Genomic DNA, 19176 nt, shown 5'->3' on the forward strand with positions numbered 1-19176 from the left:
GTTGCATTTAGTGTATACATACATTTTCCTTACTTTAAAAATCTGCCATTCTCTCACTTTCTTACTCTTACTGCTCCTCTTCCTAAACAGAACCTTTTAAAATGCCAGCTCTGATTTAGTATTGATGCTTTATGCATATTGATATAAGGCAATTTTCAATCATCATTGCACAAAGTCAGGAAAACCTTAGTCTTGCATTTCTTTGCACAGTGTTTGCTTTCAGCTTTAGAGCTTAAGGCATCTATGCCAAAATCTGTCTCTAGCTTGATAGAAGCAGGGTGCTTAATTTCTGTGTTCTTTTGAATCTCCATTTGTGCATTTTCAATGCACTTTTATTTTCTTTCCTTATATATACTCCTGCCACAAAACTCTGTAGTGGGCTTCTACAAGAAAGGTTTAAAGAAGTTACAGGTAGCCTTTACAAGAGAGGATTAATAATGATGCACTGCAAATCAAAGAGTTGAAGGCATGACATAGTTTGCATTTGTTAATCTGCAGTTGGCATACTGAGAAGGAAAAACACGTGTTTATTGTCTTCTTTATGAGTTTGCTGTGACCTTTTTATAATGGGGGCTTCGTCTTACGAGAAACAGTAAAAGCTGGAAATGTTGTCTGGATCTTTCACTTAACTTTGCTAATGTCTCCACCATCTCACGCTCTCTCTAGGTGAGTAAACAAGATTCCTGATGACCTGTATTAACTGAAGTGTAAGACTATTACAGTTGTTTGGGAATGTTTTTCGAAAGTCCTCCTAACATAACTCTTAGATGATTTATGCATGTGTTTTCTTTCCATTGTGTATTTTTAGCTTAAATAGCTCTTGTTGCTTTCTCCTTATCTTACAAGTACCAGTCATACTGCCCTCTCAGACCAGGATGTGACAGGTGAATATGGGACAGAGTTTTTTTTTCATTCATGCTCAGTGTTCTCCTAGTTGTGATAACCCTTCCTGGTATTTTGTCCAGTTTCATGCCTTTTTTCCTTAGGGTTTTCAACTAGAATTGAACATTATTTCAGAAGTTGTTTCACCAGTGGCTTACAAAGTTGCACTGACAGCAGACTATGGCTATTTCAATAGGTGGCCCATGACACATTCTGCTTTAGCATATATCTTATTATTGCAGCAGTAAATATTGCTAGTGTTTGAAACTTGTGCTTTCACATCTTAGGATGGAAGGCACTGTATACAGGAGATTTTATATTAAAAGTCACGGTGATATTGAATTCAGATCTACCATGAATCTAATGGAACTCAACATTTACCGAAAACGAAATACGAGTCTCAGTGCAGGGATGATGTCCGTCTTCTTTGCAGTGTTTTATTATGCTAACAGGTCGACAAAAGTGTAGGTGAGTTTTTGAAGTACAGTAAAATACTGCATATTACAACTCTCTACTCTTTTGTCTGCTTACGGACAAACTGGTATTTATTGTATTTAGTTAATTTTATTAAAGGAATAATAATTAATTATTGCTTGATTTTCAAAGTGTCTTCCTTAATGTAGTGCTTTGTAAACATCTGTTACCAGGTGAAAAGTTAAACTAAAGAACTAACTCCCATAATTTGGGTATTTGTGTGTCTCGTTGGCTGCAGACACTTTGAGAGATTGATTGTGTCACGGTTTTTAGCTAAAATTTAGCAAGAAGGTAGTAGTTGTTTGACTGTTCAGGACTCTAGTACAATCAGTTTTAATACGGGTTTGAAATCTAAGCAATGTATAAGAGAAAATGTTTAAATAAAACGTTATATTGAAGTGCGTTAGTATCCAGCCCTGGTATTAAACAAGTATCTGATAACTTTGAGCATTTTATTATTAGAAGCCAAACTAGAAAGTTTGTGAATTTTCTAAGAAAGTCAATTCTTGTAATACCTGGGAGGACATGGTATTTGATGTTCCTCATTCGTGTCTGTAAAGTGAAATGATGGAAAATAAGTTTCCAAAACTTATGTGAAGGGGAGTAGGACCCAATTTTGAGTCACTCAGTTGTCTTCAACTGCATTGCTCTTTCCCCTGCCTTACTGAAGTCCTTTTTTTCCTCATCATGTCTTTTAGTAGTGACATGCAAGACAGAAATTTTGAGCAGTCTTTTTTGCTGGTTTGACAACTTACTGCAGGGCATAATTAATTTTCTGTAGACAGAAAAGATTTTTGGAAAAGTATCAGATAGATAGGTCTCTCATTGTACCACAGAAGGTAAGTATGTGGGGTGAATATAGATTGAAAGGTAGATTTAGTGCTGCTGTGTCCTGATCATTACTTGTACTTTATCTCAGACATTTATGTTATTTTTTACATGTCATTTATTAACAGTGGTGTCTTTTACTTTGCATTGAAGTGAATGAGACCTGTGTAAAAGTGAATGTGTTTTGCTTTGGGGTGGACATTTCTTAAGCCACACTAGTGCAACTGTTAGTAATGGTGTGACTACACCCCAAGTAGTTTCTCTTTAACCTGTTAGTCAAGTCAACTCAAAAAAGACCAAAGTACTCTTGAGCATAATACATCAAATAAATGAGTCATACATGGTCATTTTCAGAGCATGTTTTCATGATGGTGATGTGATATTAGAGTCTCTTTGTTTTTTTATTACCTGATGGCTGATGATACTGGTAATCATGATCTATATTCTCTAAAATAACATGACATATTTTATTTCAAATAAATTGGCTGGAGATCACATTATTCATACTTTGCTTGACTTGTCTAGTCACCTACTACTCTTTGACTTTTCATCATGAATAGATTGTTAAAAACTTAAGAGTAATGTGTAATGAGTAGTGAATAGTAAAAATTTCTGACTTAAAAATCTGACTAGCATAAAACCCATGACTGGAGCAGTCTCTTGGGGAATAATATTGAAGATCAAATTATACTTACTATATACAGGCAATTTTACTACAGAAGTATTCAGGCGAAGCTTATTTTGGTTGCCAGGTGGTTGCAGAGAGGGAGCGAAAACACATGTCACTCATTTGTCTAGTTATGGAATCAAGACTAGGGATTAAAAAAAAAAAAACAAACAACAAAACCAAAACAACCGTGTCAGTTACCAACTCACATAGTCAGTTTAAAACTGGGATCATGAGCTTTGTTTTTTTTATTATTTGTTTGGTTATTTTTTAAATTTTTCTCCAGTATTCTTGTGGGGATAGTAATACTCTTGTATTAATTAAATATTTTTAGATATCTGTCTTGATGGGGCTTTTACTTGCTAACCACAAAATAAGATGCATTTTGTTATTGTTGTTCTTTTTTGCTGGTTCTTCAAAACAGTGCTTATAACAAATAGACTTAGACTTGGGGAATATTTCAGCAAGAAAAATGTGATAGCAGTCTAGAGCTTTAGATACTGTTCCATTTGTCCTTGTCTGTTCACCTTCCCTTTCGCCTAGTTGTGTGACTTTGGCTTTGTAAGTGTCTTTTGTAGGCAGAGTGTTCTTGATGCCAGGAGGCAGCACCTCTGACACAATTACCTCTGATAATTCAAGTTACTTGGAAGAAATCATAACTTGCCTGCAGGTTATAGAGTTATACCTTGTAAAGAAAGCTCCTGATTCATTAAGGAACGATGAAATGTCTCAGCACCCCACTCCACCCACCCCACCTCCTCCCCCCAAAAAACCCCAAAGTATTGGAGTATGTAAAAACAAAATAGGTATTGACATTTGCTTGCTATAGGAAGGCGTGGTGACTTTCTAATCCCTTCATGAAAGGCAAGTACATTCTAATAATACAACATTTATATAGGCCTTGTAATATCCTAGTTTTTATCTTCAGTGAAATTAACTTAAAAAATAGCGATTATGAAGGAACTGAGACTGGGTTGTAATTGGCTAGAAACTCGAACAGTAGAGAATGTTATGTTGGGTATAGGAGTCAGGCTATTAACCTACACGTAGTTGTGGCAGGCAGGCAAGTCCCTAAAAGAAACATTGGGGTAGTGGCTTATCTGAATAATTACGTGTACTCTGTGCTCTGTAAATGGAATGATTATGTGGTTAAACCCATTTTTCTAGTGGTAAAGGCAGCTAGTATTTTAGATTTGATAGTAAATTCAGGCTCTTCATTGAAAATGTCATATTTTAAAAGAACATGAACTTTGAGAGGCTATATTCTTCCTACGAGTTTCCAGTTTCCAATACATGGAATAAAAGGTAGGGCTGAGTTAAAGTCTTTGGAGGTTCACCCTGTGCTTAAGTAGATTTGGTAGACTGTTCTGAATTTGAAAGAGGAGGGAAATAGATTTTGGTCTAGCTTTAACTGGATTTAAATAATATATATGATGGCTTCCAGGCTTGTCGACTGTTGTGTTTTTTAATTGGGGTAAACTGTAAATGTTTAGGGGACTTCACAAAATGTTTCCAGTGGATTTCCTTAAGGGATCATCTTCACTATTTAGATCTGAGAACATAAAAGTGAAGTTATACTACTAGGTCATGCATATGTCATGCATATGTGTTTCCCTTCTTTTCTGATCTGCAGCTGAAGTATGTATCTAATTGTCAGCAGTTGCTGTGAGAGACTAAAGAGGGGTAACTGTTTCTAAGCACGCAGTGGAATGTCCTATTTTAATAGGTCTAGTACAGAGAAAATAATACTTGCTCATTGGCGAATGGAGAAATGACTTCTTGGTGAGTATCCATCCTGTGTTCTGCACATTCTATTTAAGTAGTTTCCTTTTCTGGGGCTGAGTTTGCTTGGAATCATAAAACCATAGAATGGTTTGGGTTGGAAGGGACCTTCAAAGACTGTCTAGTCCAGCCCCCCTGCCATGGGCAGGGACATCTTTTACTAATCTGGTTGCTCAGAGCCCCATGTAACCTGGCCTTGAACACTTCCAGGGATGGGGCATCTACAGCTGTTGTGGGCAACCTCTTCCAGTGCCTAACCACCCTCCTCATAATAACTTTCTTCCTTATATCCAGTCTAAATGTACTCGTTTTTATTTTAAAACCATTGCCCCTTGTCCTGTCACTACAGGCCCTACTAAACAGTCTGTCCCCATCTTTCTCATAAGCCCCCTTTCAGTATTGAAAAGTCACAATCATAGAATCATAGAATGGTAAGGGTTGGAAGGGACCTTAAAGATCATCTAGTTCCAATCCCCCTGCCATGAGCAGGGACATCTTCCGCTAGACCAGGTTGCTCAGAGCCCCGTCCAACCTGGCCGTGAACACTGCCAGGGAGGGGGCATCTACAGCTTCTATCAGCAACCTGTTCCAGTGTTTCACCACCCTCATGGTGAAAATTTCTTCCTAATACCTAATCCAAATCTGCCCTCTTTTAGTGTAAAGCCATTCCCCCTTGTCCTATCACTACACACCCTTGTGAAAAGTCCCTCTCCATCCTTCCTGTAGGCCCCCTTCAGGTGCTGGAAAGCTGCTCTAAGGTCATCCCGAAGCCTTCTCTTCTCCAGGCTGAACAGCCCCAACTCCCTCAGCCTGTCCTCATAGGAGAGGTGCTCCAGCCAGAGATTTCTCTTCAGGCTAAACCCGCAGTCTCTCAGCCTTTTTTCATAGGAGAAGTGTTCATCCCTCTGATCATTTTTGTGGGCCTCTTCTGGGCCTGCTTTGAAGGGGTGCATGTCTTTCTTGTAGTAGGGGCTCAGAGCCGTACTATGTGAATGTACGCAGTTTTCTGGGTAGGGTGTCATGAGAGTGGAACAGAGGGGCAGAATTATCTCCCTTGACCTGCTGGCCGTGCTTCTTGTGATGCAGCCCAGGATACGGTTGGGCTTCTGGGCTACGAGCGCGCATTGCCGGGTCATGTCCCGTTTTTCATGTACCGGTACCCTCAAGTACTTCTTGGCAGAGCTGCTCTCAATCCCTGCATCCCCCAGCCTGTATTGATACCACGAATTGCCCTGACCTGTGTGCAGGACCTTGCACTTGGCCTTGTTGAACTTCTTGAGGTTAACATTGTCCACTCCTCAGACCTATCAAGGTCTGGATGACATCCCTTCCCTCAAACTTACCAACTACACTGTTCATTTTAGTGTCATCCACAAACTTGCTGAGAGTGCACTCAGTCCAACTTGTCGCCTTCGTTGGCGTGGCGACCTGGTTCAGGGACGGCTCGGCGACCCACCCCTCGGCCGCTCGGGTCATCAGCACGCAGACACCAATGTGGTGGACGGCAAATGGCGTTTATTGATAAATAACACAGCGTTATACAGCCTAGGTTTACAGCATCACTTCCGTCTGCTTACTTCACGGGTTAAACACTATTGGCTATTAGGACAGGGGCGGGGACACTACCTTTCCGTACAGCGCGACATCTTCAGACCGCCAAGCCCACACCAACTATGACAGTGATGAGCATATCAAATAGCACTGGTCCCAGTATGGACCCTTGAGGTACGCCACTCATTACTGGTTTCCACTTTGAGCTGTAACTCTTTGGACGTGGCCATCCAACAAATTCCTTATCCGTCTAACAGTCCATCTGTCAAACCCATCTCTCTCCAATTTAATTGGAACATGCTTCTGTGGACAAGTTTAGAGAGATCTGTTATGTTACATGGTAAAGGTCATCTGCACACTCACAAAGGAGCTGGAAGAGAGAATGGCAGGGGAGATGGGATAATTGCACCCTGCCTGACTACTTTCCAGGCCCATTACAGTAGCCATCAGTTTGTTAAAGGCCCATCTTCACAAGCCCAGAGGATCATAAAGGCACAGTGGCAGGCAGTGAACCCAAATGAAGGAGTCGGAGGAGGGCACACCCCCATCAGGTGTGTAACTGTACCAGGGCTGTCCCTGGAGAGCCATCAGCCTCATTGTCCAGACAGGACACCCAGGATGACATGAGTGAATGCTGGAGCACTTTTTGGACTGCAGGCTGGAGGTGTTACTGTCAGGGGTACAGGACCTGTAGGGTGCAGGGGAGAGCATTTTGAGACCTCAAAGTAGTTACGGGATGTTTTGGGGAGGAGCCAAAGGCAGGGGATGGCAGGCATTTAGATGAGTTGGGGAGGAACAAACACAGGAAAACAGAGGGATAAGAGGATTTAGAAAGCCAGACATGTAAATAGTTAGCTGGTCAGTACATGGCTGGCCATACCCTGTGTCTGATCAGTGTGGTCTGTCTTACCTTCTGCTTAAGTTCCTTCCTTGGTGAGTGGCACTCTGTGGGGGCCTGAATGCCAGCAACTGTAAGTCAGACCATGAGTCAGAGGGCCCAGGGTGTCAGAAACTGAAGAGACAGGCAGGAGTAGATGGAAGTGCCAGCAACAGGAGTGGGATCTTGGATCACTGGGGCCTGTGTGTCCATGGTGCCAGGAACTGGAGCGTGTGAGGGTCTGGGCACTGCAGCTGGAGTGGGACTGCAGGTCAGAGCGACTGTGTGCCTGAGTGCCAGTGACTGGTGAGACCAGAATGGGTGAAACCAAGTGCCAGACACTGGGGTAGGACAAGAGGTCAGAAGCCCCTTTGTCAATAGTGCCAGCAACTACAGTAAGTGAGTGAGCATTAGTGAAGAGCAAGCTGGGCTAGCCTGCATGTAGGCAAAGTGGCCAGGCATGTGTGTCTCTCTGAGGGAGAGACCAGAGGAGGCGCTGGCTGTTGGGGTGACCAGGTGAGTCCAGCTGGCTGCCAGGGACAACACAGGGTCTGGGAATCTCGGAAGGTGAGACTGCTGGTGAATGTGTGGATTTAAGGGCAAGGCCATGGGGGACTGGCGACTGGGAGACCAGTGGAGTCTGAACCAGCTGTTTGTATGTGTGCCTGTGTATCTCGGGGGGTGTGAGACCATGGTGGGGGATGGAGGGGGAAACTACTGGGGGAGCAGGAGGGTCCCAGTGAGCTCTTTGTGTACATGCATGTGTGTTTGTGGGTGGGTACCAGCAGCCAGACATCAGACAGTGTGTGCCAGCAGCTGAGTGGGGCAGTGGCCTCGAAGGCATGTATGTCCAGGTGACAGCAGTTGTGGAGGCTGGGATCCAGGCCACAGCTGCTGGGCAGGCTGGCAGTCTGAGCCCAGCTTCCCCAGGGGACCCACTTTACACGTAAGTTTATATAGTCTCACTAGTGGACTTCCATCCTGCTCAGCCAGGGAACGGAGCGAAGTGAGGCTGTTGGTGGTGTTTGTGTTCATGCGTGTGCTGCGTGTGTCTGCCTTGGTTGATCTGTTGTCACCAGCTGTGGTGTATATGTGTTGTGTACGTGTGCTCTGTGTGTGTGCCTACTGGGAATACATGCTCAGCCTCACTACAAGTTGTGTCTAGGGGCTTGGAGCTGCTGCAGCAGCATCGCCTCTTTTCGGCTGCTAGGTGCAGCCTGATGTTCCCTTAAGTCTCCTTTGGTTCTCTGCATTTCACCTCTGCGGTGTTCACCAGTGGAGAAGTTGATCATCACTCTTGAAACTTTTCAGAGGACAAGAAAAAATCACTGTAAGTAGGCTGGAAGGCAAGTGGCTTTCCTTGCAAGAGTATTGTGATAGAGCACTTGTTACTGTGAGTAGTATCACAAGATTTAGAATCCTTATATGGGACCAATTGCATATCAGTTTTTAGTGTTTTAGCAATGTAACAATGAGGCAAATACTCAGAAAAGTGAAAAAAGTAGTGTACTATTTTGCAGGCCATCTCTGTTTTTTCTGAGATGATGGAAAATTACTATCTTAATTTCCACTGGAACTGGAGAAACCTGAGCTGTCAATTCATGGATGATGTGATGTCTGCAAATTGCTGAGCACACCTATGAAATGGGCACAGAACTGAAATGTGGTATTCCGCTCAACAGAACAGAAACCTGAGCAAATGCATCAGGAAGCATTCTGCTCTGCTGGTGTCACAAGAATGTCAAAATACTCTGTACTGATTCAAATGAACTGCATGCTGTTTTTGCGCACACTGGATCTTTGTTTTAAGAAGACAGAGACAACAAATGTGTGAAAGTTGTCTTTAATTTCTTGTTCTGTTGGGGTGGTCCCCTCCTTTCTCTGTGTTGGGTTGCTGAGAGGTGTACTTCCTTCATTGCCGTTAGGGCGCTGGTGCCATCTGGTGGTGGTAATACCTTCCCAGAAAGGGGAGAATCGTGTTGTGAGAAATTGCTGGCATGGTACTTAAAAGAGTATGCATTTGTTGCCTTAACATATAATCACGCAGATGAAGTAAGTCATGAAAGGCTGCGCATTGGCTGTTAATCATAACTTGGCTGTCTAAAGCAAATTTAAATCTTAAACTGTATTTCTTTATGCTCATCAAAGAGGCTTGGTTTTAGTAGTTTCTTTTATTAAATAGTGCTTTGCAAACACAACATGAAGAATTTTATTGAGGTTTACAATATTTTAAAACTATATTTGGAAGGAAAATTTTCTTCTGTTACTGCATTTTCCTAAACCCAGCACAACCTTCTTACTGCTAGTATGTTTGAAGTTACTGTTATCTTTTTTTTTAAAGTGGCTGATGCATTGTTTGAAGGTAAAAATTCAACAACATAAACCTGACAACAGTTGAAATAAACAGCTTTGATGTCTGAAGCCAAAGCAACCAGAAATATTGTTTTTGTTATCCTTCTATCTCACAAAAAAGGTGTCGTGCGTCTTTAAGTTGTTTTCCTGAGGTAATATCCTCATTATTTTTTAGAGTTCTTTGTAGGCTGAGTTAACCTTGTTAACCATGAAAATAGGACTGTTGTCACCGAAATCAGGAGTAAAACTTCTTAATGCCAGCATAGCACTAAAAAGCAGGCATTCTTTATTACAGCACCGGATGCACAGGGGATCGCTCCTCCTAACATGCATGCCGTATGTCACCTCACCCAAAGCTTATAAAACCCTGTTACATGCATGTGCATTAAGTTTCCCAGAATGTTCATACGTATGTATTCTATTTCCTGGAACTAATTATCATATTTGCATAGTCATTACGCTTGCGGCCTGGGTCTCTGTGGGGCTTCCCTGGGGCCCTCGATGGTCTCTGGTGGTCCCTGATGGCTGTAGAAGGAGTACTTCCTGGTGTCCTTCCCATGAATTCTGAGTCTTTCCTCCCGTATATGAGTTAGGTCATGAGTTGGGTCACTGTTTGTGGATTTCTCGGGGTCTTGGTGTCTGCTGGTTTATCTGCATTTTTTTAGGATGTGCTTGTTACATGTCCTTTGGGGCGTTCTTGCCTGAGACCTCTGATAGTCCTTAGTTTTCTGCATAATCTTTGTGAAATTCCGTATGATTCTTATGCATCACATACCCTCCCTGTACATCACGTACCCCTCCTGTACATCACATCATGCACCCTATTTTAATAGGACTACTTGTTGAGTTCTCTTGAAATAAATTTCTAACTCATAAATATCTTGCCCTGTGATGGAAAGATTTGCAGAAGTTTGAGGTAGTCTATTTTAAACTAGTGGGATTTTTAAATTTCATTTGTCTTACCCATAATTGTTTTCATCTGTTGCAGGTCAGCATGATATTATTCTAATAAGTTACTGCTAAATAATTTTCTTTATGGAACAGAGATCCATCTGTTCTGCCATTAAGTACTTAATTGCAGTTGATTACAAAAACAGGGCAGTTTTGTGTTTTAATCCAGCTAGTTGAAGAGGCACGAATTCTGTCTTGTATTTCTTTGTAGTCTCTGACCTCATGACCATACAACACTGCCTTCACTTGCATCATGCTGAAAGTGTGAATTAGACTTTCCTTTTAACCAGGCATTAGTTCTGTAGTGTCATGGTTATGTTCCCAATATCAGGAGCTTTGTTTGGATCCTGTCTTGGTAGAATAAGGTGTTTGCAGGCCTGTTCAGCTAATGTAGATTGTGGAATTAGATGGAAACAGCTTTTAAAATAGAAAATACTTGAAAGTATTCAAGAATTTGGTACTAATATTTAAGTTGATATTAACATAGTTAACTTATCAAACTGGTTGCCATATCAAGGACTCTTTTTTCACACAGTTTAGTTCAGCTTGTGGGCTGAGATAAAGATGGTTTAATAAGACAACAAGGGAAGGAATAATAGAGAATATGCAAAACAAGTGATAGATAATACAATTTTTCTCACCTCCTGGTGGCTGCGCATCCAGCCCCCAAGTAGCGATCGTGGAACTTGCAGATTTTGCCAACCTTGCGGAACTCGCTGAATTCATGGAAAAGTTTCTGTCCCTCAGCCAACCCCCATTTATATACCGAGCATGACATCTATGGTATGGAATATCTCCACTGGCCAGCTAGCGTTAGCTGCCTGGCTGTGCTCCCTTCCAGCTCTTGTACACCTGCTCATTAGCCAAAAATGGGAAACTGCAAAAAGTCCTTTATTTCTTAGCAACAAATAAAAACATCGGTTTATTATCAACATTCTTCTCGTACTAAATCTGAAACAGTAGCTACTGGGAGGAAATTTGACTCCATGCTAGCTGAAACCAGGGCATTGCCGTATTGTAGCTCTTTTCTCAGGCTCTCTCCACTGTGAGCACTACTGATGTTTAGTGAACTAACATTATCATGCTGTATGTCAGCAAAAGGAAAATATGTATGCTTATGCTTTCAAAATAGAGCAAGGTTGTAATGGTTTGTGAATCCTTTGGGCATTCACTTCAGTTCTGGATTTGTGCCTGGTACGAGTGACTTCCTGTTGTGCTTTACAAAGCTAGGTGGTACAAAGGAGAGTTATAGTTGGATAATCTGTCAAGTTATCAAGAGCAATCATAGCAGTTGAACAGTCCTTTAAAGAAAATCTGTTTTGGAATATTAGTACTCGCTTCTGGCTTGTTAGTATGCAGGATCAGTAGAGCGATCCACTTGCCCGGTCTCCGACAACTGTTGTGATACAAAAATGAACTGAATTTCCTAGCTTTTATAGTGCATCACTGTCTTCCTGAAACCAGAACATAAAGAATATGGTGGTGATTTAGCTTATTCCTCAAAAGCTGAGTGCCACTTTCTTGTTTCAGGTGAGTGAAAGTGTTGCTTTGTCCTCTTCCAGTAGCAGTGAGGGAAGATGCTTGACAATTCGTTTTGAAAGACTGTTACTCAGAAGTTTACATTGTGATACGCTCTTGGAATGGTGATGAGCCTCAGGCTCGGTTTCTTCAGAAGCAGTGCTATTGACTGCTCTGTTCTCCACATTTTGCTGCAGAAATAGATCTTTTTTTTTTTTGTGGCAAACACCTTCTAGAGTTCCTTCTCCTGTCCATATGAGGGGCTTTCCATCCTCTGTAAAGGCTTTTTCTGTGGATTCCAACAGAAGATTATCTCATGCAACTCTGTTGCTTTCAGTTAATAGTATTTTTTTCTCTGAATGCAGTCAAAGTAGTTCACAGTGGAATTGCTAAGAGATTTTTGTTTTCATTGTACTGAAGTTCTCACCTAGCATTATCATTACTATCTTGTTATATCATTGTATTTATAATTCCGTTAGCAATATAACAGTAAAATCAGTAACTACAGGCTATGCCTTGGATTTTCTGGAGCAGGAAGGTGGAAGTAGTGGTACTGTACCTGTATCTGTAACGTGAGTATTTACTGTGTGAATCAGTTTAAGAAAAATTGCCTTCTTCTGTCAAGCTAATCTGTTCATGTGAGATTATCCTCTGGCTAAAGGTGATAGAAAATGATTTTTTTTTTTTTTTTTACAATATAAATTTATTTTGGAAAATATATAGAGATTTGGGAAATACAAATTATTTGCTTGAAAGTATTTTTGGAAATTTGCGATACAAAGACTAGATTACTTGCAAATATAGCTTGAAAACTGAGAATAATACTCAATCCCAAATACTTTCTTTTGTTACGGAGCGATCACTGTCTAGTCCATAGGTTGTGGTTCAAAGTTGCTGTTTATTTGGATATTTTCCCTGTTATTTGTGAAGGTAATGAAATTATTTTCATTTTGCCGTCACATGGTGACGGGTCTACTTATATTTTTGAGTGATTTTCCTTGCTTATGTGTGTCCTTTCATAGGAGACCATCCTACGTCTTTATTTTCTCCCTTTTTTTTTCTCCCCGAGGGTCTACTTCTGACAGTCTTTTTTGTTGTGTCTTTTTTGTTGTGTCTTTTTCTTACTGAGAAGTGCCCTGTCCTGCTGTCATCTTAAATTAATATAGATACTTAGATACTTTGAGGTGAAGCTAGTGAGCTGAGTGTTTCTTTGTGACAGCTGGATTTTGAGGAATTTTGGATGTTAACTTTCAGACTGTTTTTCTGTCTTTTCAGGTCTCTGGATGGCAGACTCTGAAAAGAAATGCTGTTTTAAGAGGTATGCCTCATGTAGGCCAAAATCTTCCGGACTAGTGTATATGTAAATGATAAGGTCATACTTCTAAGGAGACTCTCTGCTCATCCTCTCTGTAAGCTTACATGAATAATAGTTTTCAGAACTGACAGGTGAAAGCTTGTACGGAGACATTTAGGCTTGTCGTGGTGGTGGTACAGTTTTAGTAGAGAGATCTGGAATACACTGTTTACCTTTTTGCTTGACCGTCTTAATAGAACACTGCCTTAGTGGATGAAGTATAGCATGAACAAAACCGGTGGACTATTGGACGTGTGCATATCCCCTGCCAAACTCTCTTGACTGCGTGTGTGGGGTTTTGCTTGTTTGTTTGTTTTTTAATTGGGAATATAGTCCAGATGCCTTTGTAATTGTCTTTGCTCACTTCCTCTTGGTATGACATAAGACTAGATAGTGAGAGGCTGACATCATGCCAACAGTGTGGTATAAAATAATGTCAGTTGGAACCTAGGTGAAGAAATACCAGTCTTGGTGCGAGTGATCATTTTTTGCTTATTAGGTGTATGTTTGGAACCTTTTGTGTGTTTGTTCGAGGTTTCATGTTCCAACACTTAAGAAGACTGCCTCTTCTCTCTCCACTGTTGGCATGTTGGTTCTGCATAGTTCGTTGCTTTACAGCTGTTAGGAAGGCAGTCTCTTCGAAGTTGAATTTCAGGATTCATAAGTGGCAGCTTTTTAGGAAAGTGGGCTTTGTTTGTCTTTGTAAGAGAAAAATTGGTCTAACCCAGTCTTTTCAGGGCTCTTGTCTCTTAATTTTTTTAAACAGGATGTCTTAATTCTTTTATAGGCATGATTCAGGTCTCTGAAACTTTAGAAGCTTTCCTATTTCTCTAAAGCAGTACAAGCAGTACAGTCCTGGTTTGTTTTGGTCTGACTGTAAAATACTAACAACTTGGGTTAAAAGTAGCTCTTCAGCTCCTGACTGCCATTCAGGTGTTCCTGGTTTTTATGCTGTGTTTACAAATGTTCTAAAGAAAATCATGCTAATAACAAGGAAAGATGTTACTGCTGTTTTCAACATAGCTGTGGACAGAGTTCAAGAAGATAGTGCTGGACTGTTCTTGGCGGTACACGCTTGTAGGATGAAAGGCATTGCACACAAGTTGCAACCCAAGACATTACTATGAGACAGTAGTGTCATGGAAATCAGGAGTAAAACTTCTTAATGCCAGCATAGCACTAAAAAGCAGGCATTCTTTGTTACAGCACCGGATGCACAGGGGATTGCTCCTCCTAACATGCATGCTGTATGTCACCTCACCCAAAGCTTATATAACCCTGTTACATGCATGTGCATTAAGTTTCCCAGAATGTTCATACGTATGTATTCTATTTCCTGGAACTAATTATCATATTTGCATAGTCATTATGCTTGCGGCCTGGGTCTCTGTGGGGCTTCCCTGGGGCCCTCGATGGTCTCTGGTGGTCTCTGATGGCTGTAGAAGGAGTACTTCCTGGTGTCCTTCCCATGAATTCTGAGTCTTTCCTCCCGTATATGAGTTAGGTCATGAGTTGGGTCACTGTTTGTGGATTTCTCGGGGTCTTGGTGTCTGCTGGTTTATCTGCATTTTTTTAGGATGTGCTTGTTACATGTCCTTTGGGGCGTTCTTGCCTGAGACCTCTGATAGTCCTTAGTTTTCTGCATAATCTTTGTGAAATTCCGTATGATTCTTATGCATCACATACCCCCCCCGTACATCACATCATTTACAACAGTAGGAGCACTTTTTCCTCTTAAGACCCTGAACAGATTGCTTAGAGAGGCTGTGGAATCTCCATTCTTGAAGGTTTTCTGATTGTAGCAGGAATAGGTCCACAGCAACTCAATTTAAGTGGGCCTACTTTGAGTACGTGGTTGGATTAGAGCAGTTTGGAGGTTACTTCCAACCTACATTATCCTATGAATCTGTGTAACCTGCTGAGGGGCCACTTTTTTTGCATTTAACATTTCCTGTAAAAACAGGTGAGGCTGAGATTGGTGTGTTTTGTTGCTTTTTCTTTTTTATTTTAAAAAGGAGCATCTGTAGTTGAGAAGTGTTTTGTGATTATAGAACTGAGGAGTTAGAGTAACTTCTTCCTATTCCAGCAACATGGTTTTCAGGGAGAAGGGTTGTGCTTTGGCTCTGGTGTTCACTTGTTGGCTAGGTAAAGAGTCAGAAACTTTAATTTTTTTTATCAAATGTCACTCTTCAGTCAGTGGATTGAGAGTCTCAAGACGTTACCTACAGTTGTTACTGTTTATTTGTGATTGCTTGCTGTAGTAGATTACTGTCTAAGCAGGTAACTCTGTGTTGAGGAAGTAGTGAAATTCTGTGTCCTACAGATTTGTCTTGCTTGGCTTCAGCTTTCGAAAAGCTAGGTTAAGGTATGATACTTCTGTTGTCTGCCAGCTGCTGTAGAGGTATGATGGGAGTCTAAGGTTTGCAGTGTTCCACTGTGAAAAAGGGGCTGTTAGGTTCGGAAAATGACGTAAATGTTCAGATGTTGGTCTTCTGAAGTTCCCTGCTTTTGTATAGGATAATAGCTTTCTTTAAGACTTCTGCTTCTGAATTTGGCTGCAGTCCTGTGAAAGATTCAGAAGCTTTTGAGCATGCATCTTCTATGCAGTGGCTCAGTGATCATATTACAAAATAAGGCAAATTCAAATAGTCTCACTGTATTGTAGAGGTTTGCTTTTCATACTAACTCCTGCACAGTCTATTGAGTTTATAAAGTCTCTGTAACAAAGTAGTCTTAATCTGGAGACACAGTTTTGGTTGTGATTTTTAAAGTTTTATACAAGAAGACATCAGCCTAGGTTGTGCTTTGGAAAAGTAGATTTATTATCCCCTGCTATTATTGCTTGAAGCTGGTGTGCGTGACTTTAACCTTAACTTAATACTGCCAGTTTTCTTTTTAAAGCAATGAATTTTGGATTTTGAGCTTATGCTAACTTTATTGAGTTGATGTCTATCTGATGATGACTGGATAAGGAATTGGCTGGATGGCTGCACTCAATCAGCAGCTCTATGTCCAAGTGGAGACCAGTCACGAGTGGTGTTCCTCAGGGGTCAGTATTGGGACCAGTGCTGTTTAACGTCTTTGTCAGCGCTATGTACAGTGGGGTTGAGTGCACCCTCAGCAAGCTTGCTAATGACACCAAGCTGTGTGGTGCAGTCAACATGCTGGAGGAAAGAGATGCCATCCAGAGGGACCTTGACAGGCTTGAGAGGTGGGCCCGTGTGAACCTCATGAAGTTCAACAAGGCCAAATGCAAGGTCCTGCACAAGGGTTGGGGCAATCCCAAGCACAAATACAGGCTAGGTGGAGAATGGATTGAGACCAGCCCTGCCGAGAAGGACTTGGGGCTAGTGGTGGATGAAAAGCTGGGCATGACTCAGCAATGTGTGCTTGCAGCCCAGAAGGCCAACCGTATCCTGGGCTGCATCAAGAGAAGTGGGCCAGCAGGTTGAGGGAGGTGATTCTGCCTCTCTGCTCTGCTCTGGTGAGACTCCACCTGGAGTCCTGCATCCAGCTCTGGAGCCCTCAGCACAAGAAGGACGTGGACCTGTTGGAGCGGGTCCAGAGGAGGGCCACAAAAAATGATCCGAGGGCTGAAATACCTTTATTATGAGGAAAGGCTGAGCAAATTGGCGCTGTTCAGCCTGGAGAAGAGAAGGCTGCGGGGAGACCTTATTGCAGTCTTCCAGTAGCTGAAGGGGGCTTACAATAAAGCTGGAGAGGGACTTTTTACAAGGATGTGTAGTGGTAGGACAAGGGGTAATGATTTTAAACTGAAAGAGGGCATATTTAGGTTAGATGTAAGAAAGAAATTATTCAATATGAGGATGGTGAGGCACTGGAATGGGTTGCCAGAGAAGTTGTGGATGCCCCCTCCCTGGAAGTGTTCAAGGCCAGGCTGGACAGGGCTTTGAGCAACCTGGTCTAGTGGAAGGAGTCGCTGCCCATGGCAGGAGGGTTGGAACTAACTGATCCCTAAGGTCCCTTCCAACACAAACTATTCTATGATTCTATGATAACTGTTGCTTGAAGTACTCAATGAGCATCTTGAGGGCAGTCAAAACAGTAAGAATTTTAACTCGTATGGATAGATGAGGGTATTCTAATAGTGCAGTAAATTCATAGGATTATAGGATAACTCAGGTTAGAAAAGACATCAGGAGATTGTGTAATCCAACTGTTCAAAGCAGAGTAAGATGTGAGGTCAGACCAGTGTGCTCAGTGCTTTATCCACTTGTCTGAACATTTCCATGCTCTTAAGCTGCAAGCTTGCTAGAGCGTGTGTATTCAGAGATGGTTTTGGACTTTTATTGCTTTTTAATGTTAGATTACTTGTTTTGGAAGTTTCTGAATTCACTTTTAGCTTTCTTTTCAACATACCACTATTTGAGAGATGGGAAGATGAAGTTTGTGAAAGATACCACCTGGAGTTCAGATTTGGAAAAATCTGCTTTCCTTTTTTAAAGCGAAGGTATTAATGGGAAACCTGGCTAGTCTTGGTGGTTCTTAGTCAAACTTCATGTTTTGGTTTTGGGTGTGACGTAGTCTTGCTGTTTAGTTCCAGTTTGTATGAGATTACTGACTTGGATTAATTGTATGTACAGAAAGTGTCAGTAGTCTGAGCAGAAGGATGCCACTTCATTCAGAATTGTTCACAGAAATCCAGCAGCTGGTGAACATGTTTTTCCTCCTTTCTTTGTGTTACTGTACGTTCATATGGTAAAAGTAGCTCTTTGAGAGTGCTACCTAAGTAGCAAAACCAGATGCTCAGACTTCTAAAGGGTACTGAGATCTTCTGAAGATAGATGTGGTCTTGCTTTCATGGAAGCCCAGCAGTTTAAAAAAAATTAACTAGGTTTTCAGTTGCTTGATTGATAAACTCAAATAAAATTTCAACTGAAATGTGCAAGCTGATTAGGATGATGTAAAATCTTGAATTTTTATTAAATAGATTTGTAATACATTACTGTACTTGTAATGTTGAAGTAATGGGTAGTCTTTCTAATAACTGAGGTGGGGTTAAGGTGACATAGCAGTAGGGCTTGGGGATTTATTTGTGATACGCTTGTCAGCATTAATGTCTTGGCAATTGTTTTGTACCTTCTGTTTGCTTCTAATCTTCAGATCTAATCCACATTTTTTTCCCCCTACAGCATGGTGCTTCAATGTATATATGGTTACTTGAAAAGTATGTTTGGTGTGTGGTTTTTTTAGTGGGGTGATAAGAGAACTCAGCTGTCGTATGTGATGAAAGTGACTTCTGACTTTGAACAGTAGGCTGTAGGAACATGGAAACGTGGCTGCTTCCCAAGAGCAGATGTGTTGTTCAAATAGACTTGTACCCCTTCTGAGTTGATAGAGTTAATGTGTTCCAGATAGGAATATGTATATTCCTCTATTAGCCATCCTGTATAAACCTGTATTAGCCATCAACTGACATGGAGAGTTTCTTCCGAAGTGTTCTGAATGGTAGCTTAGGTTTGTGTTTTGAAGTATGACTGTGTATCCTTTTTGATTACATTAATAATGATAAAAAAGTAGTTGATCGTGAAATATGCGATTGTTATTTACTTTCCTCTGAAGTGATATGGAACAGACAGGTGATAAATGTGGAATTACTTTGTGTTCAGTTTTTTGCTGTTATTAATGAGCTTAATTTCTATATGAGGCTGTAGCGTTAGTCCTTCTGTTTCTTCTTTATGTATGTCAGTAGTTTTGCTAAATTTTTTTTCCCCGCCTTCCCTCTGGGAAGCAATTCAAGTTGTGTTCAAAATTTAAGTCTTTAAATATGTTGTCTAACTGAGCTGACATCTTGGTAATCCCATTTTGTTGCTAGCTCCTCCCTTCTTTTCTAAATAGTTATAAACTGGTATGACCTTTTTTTTCGTTTGTTTTATATTTAATAAGGCCTCCTGTTGTTACAGGTTAACTATTCTGAAA

General features: G+C 41.2%; 1 protein-coding gene across 4 annotated transcripts in view; it reads left to right on the forward strand.

The window, feature by feature from the left end:
• Positions 1 to 19176, forward strand: part of PCGF3 (polycomb group ring finger 3) — a 57966-nt gene that overhangs the window by 17018 nt on the left and 21772 nt on the right. For 2 of the 4 annotated variants that reach the window (XM_075411290.1, XM_075411292.1), the window contains exon 2: positions 13158 to 13200. The exons of the other annotated variants lie outside the window; for them this stretch is intronic. The gene's annotated coding sequence lies outside the window, so the exon portion shown is untranslated. The remainder of the gene's footprint in view (positions 1 to 13157; positions 13201 to 19176) is intronic. 4 annotated transcript variants of the gene reach the window in all.

Source organism: Opisthocomus hoazin, chromosome Z (assembly GCF_030867145.1).
Source record: "Opisthocomus hoazin isolate bOpiHoa1 chromosome Z, bOpiHoa1.hap1, whole genome shotgun sequence".
Lineage (NCBI taxonomy): Eukaryota > Metazoa > Chordata > Aves > Opisthocomiformes > Opisthocomidae > Opisthocomus > Opisthocomus hoazin.